Below are 3,474 nucleotides of genomic sequence, written 5' to 3'. Positions count from 1 at the left end.
GTTTTTTTTGGGTGAATGTGAGCCCCCCCTTTTGGAGTAGGAAAGGGACAGCCGAGGCCCCCCTCCCCAAAATCCTGTCCGCCTGCCCTAACCCACACATACCTCTGCAGTAAATGCCATCTTTTGTGTGTTCCAGGCAATGACAAATTTCATTGACGACTGATCAAATGTAAATATTTTTTTATATTGTATTTGAAGACATTTTATTTTCAAAACTTTTTAAAAAGTGCATTCATAAATGATCTTTGCAACAGCAAATACTTTCAAACTTCATGCAAGCCTAATTGAGGCTACTTTTAAAATCACTGAACACTCAGTAGGCCTATCCACAAGTCAAACAATCGGCACAGTATGTCTGGGCCTTAAGCGCACATTTGAAGGAGATGCACGTCTCGAACAAAATCAGCACAATTGACAGCTCTCTGATCAATGAACGACAACGCTGGCTGTTCACGGAACACATAACATTTAACAGTCAACTGCATTGAGGGCATGTTATCAGACCGACAACAAAATTACGCTTTCACGTCATTTGCACTACATGAGCGAAATCAACCCTATGGCCTAACCATTTATGAATTCAAGACAACACAACTTTGAGTTTCATTTTAATTGTTCATATCAGTGGGAACAATGAGGCCGCACTTTAGATGCGCAGAGATGTTCGATGCGGGGCTGCACTGCCGAAGAAATAAACGCAAGTCGTCCTCCACCTGCACCCTTGATCTGTATTTGTTTTTAATCAGGGTCAGTGCGGAAAACCCACACTCACACAAGTAGGTGGAGGTGAAGGGGATTTTCATAGCCTTTGTGGAGATCTGGGGAAACTGCACGTAAGGGCCCCACCAACAGATCTCATGCCCAGCTCCAGCAGTTTCCGGTAGGGTGCCCCCGTGGAGAGAGTCGGGATTGACGTCCTTGGCCGTTTCCCTGCACAGAAAAAGGAAACCGCTACATCGTCACAGCCATGGACTACTTCACTAAGTGGCCTGAGGCCTACAGCCTACCTGATCAAGGGTCAGAGACTATTGTGAACGCTTTGGTGGTAGGTTGTTCAGCAGATTCGGGGCACCGGAGTCATCCACACAGACCAGGGCCGGAACTTTGAGTCCAGAGTGTTTAAAGCTGTGTGAAAAGCTGGCCATAAGACCCGCACCACACCCCTTCACCCGCAGAGCAACGGCCTCGTAGAGAGGTTCAACCGCACACTGGCTCAACAACTTGCCATAGTGACAGCGAAACACCAAAGAGACTTTGGAAACCCATGTCCCCCTCGTTCTGATGGCATACCGGTCTGCTGCCCAGACTCCACCTCCTGCTCCCCTTCTCTCCTCATGTTGGGGTAGGAGAGTGCGCACGCCGGCCGGGATGATGATGGCTTGCCCCCCGATGCTTCTGTGGACCCAGCAGGGTTTGAATATGCCAGGAAACTTTAGGACCGGTTTGGAGTCTGCTCACGACTTTGCCAGGCGCCAGCTACAGAGTGCAGGGGCTAGACAGAAGAGGAACTAAGACGTGCATTGCTAAAGGACGGCATTTCAGTGCTGGCGAGTTGGTCTGGGTGTATAACCCACAGAGAAAGAATGGTAGGTACCTGCAACGGGAAGGTCCCTGCAGGATCCTGGAGCGACTGAGTTAGGTTGTCTATAGGGTCCAGCTGCAAACAAGAGGGAGAAAAGTTGCTCTATCACAGAGACAGACTGGCCCCCTATCGGGCACAGCGACACCACTGGCTTCGGTTGTTGAAACGCAGGGGGACTGGGGACATCTTTCATTCTTCTTCCCAATCCCCCTCTCATGACCCAGGGACCTTGCTTGATTCCCCACAATCTGGGACTTTTTTTCCCCTACCCCGGGTCCCACTGTTGACCTGTCTTTCCCTGCCGCAGACCATGCTCGGCCGCAGAGAAATCGCAGACCTCCTAAGAGACTTTGTTTGTTCCCTCGGGGCCAAGGGACTTTGTGGAGGGGGGGAAGTGTAACAGACTGGTTATAATGTTGATGTTTATGGTTTTGTTGTTTGCAGTTGGTTTGTATTTTGCAGGGTGTCAGCGAAAGTGTCATTGTTGATGGACGGTTCTTGTGACTTGTGGCTGTGAGTTGAGTGGGAGGGTGCTTGCTGATTGGTTGGGTGTGGGAGAGGGAGGTTCCTGAGGGAGAGACGAGGGATACGAGGAGAAAGCTAATGGGATGTGTTTGAGACTGACAGTTAACTTGGTTTCTTTTTATTGTTTTTGGCGTGGTTACGGCCGACAGTAACCTGGATCTGCAGTTAATAAACTCACGAAAAAATCAATAAAAGCTTTCTTTTATTTCCTATAGCGAGACGCTACAACTTGTTACTCAATACAGAGAAGGGAACTGTGTTACAACACCTCACTGATGGGTTCTGACATTCAGCTTCATGTGAACATACACCCTCATTGTCAAAGTCACAATGGTGTGAAGAACAACTGGATTTTTTCGGGATCTCTACTGTCCAGAGTACAGCGTGTGTTATCAGCTGATTGAACTACATTGATCCAAGAGGTTCCTCCACCTCAAACTCCTGATGTCACAAGGAGTTTCCGTGTCCAACTGGCTAGGTTTCAAGGTTTCAAGGTTTCAAGGTTTTATTTGTCATATGCACAGCATATACAACGTATATGTTGGCAATGAAAATCTTATATCCCATATTCCTCCAACAACTCAACATACATGGTGCAAATAAGATAAATAAAATAGTGCAAAAAGAGAGAAGAATATTTACAATAACAACAATAAAGATTATATACATATGTGGAATACATTGAAAGTATTTAAATACTTTACACTGTTGAATGAGGAGGTATGGACAGATGCATATATTACGTATAACAGATGTATATGGCATATGTATAATATATATATATATATATATATGTATAATATATAGATATGTGTATTATGAACAGATATGTATGGAGATGTGTATAATAATATATATATATATATATATATATTATAATATATATATTAATATATATATGTGTATATATATATTATATATATATATATGTGTATGTGTGTGTACTATAAACAGATGGGTAGACATTCACAGAGCTCAGGAATTCAGCGGTCTTATAGCCTGTGGTATAAAACTGTCCTGATTGGGGGTTTTGGGTCCGGAGCTGCGGTACCGTCTGCCAGAGGGGCAGCAGACAGAACGATTGTTGTGGGTGGGGGGGCCCCTTTAATACCTACCGGCCTTCTCCTAACCGCGGGGTGTAAGGTCCTCCATGAAGGGCAGCCCATCCGGGTGATGTGCTGAGCTTTTTCCCCCACCCTCTGTAAAATCTTAGGTTGAGGCTGCAATGCCATACCAGGAGTGATGCAGCAGTCTTACCTCGATGGGCCCCAATAGAATTGCAGAGTACCGGGCCCAGGTTGAACTTCCGCAGCCTGCGGAGGAAGGGGGCCCTGTAGCCGTTTTTGGAAAATGACCCTGGTGTGAGG

This window comes from Eleginops maclovinus, chromosome 20 (genome assembly GCF_036324505.1).
Source record: "Eleginops maclovinus isolate JMC-PN-2008 ecotype Puerto Natales chromosome 20, JC_Emac_rtc_rv5, whole genome shotgun sequence".
Lineage (NCBI taxonomy): Eukaryota > Metazoa > Chordata > Actinopteri > Perciformes > Eleginopidae > Eleginops > Eleginops maclovinus.
Note: the sequence above shows the minus strand (reverse complement) of the source record.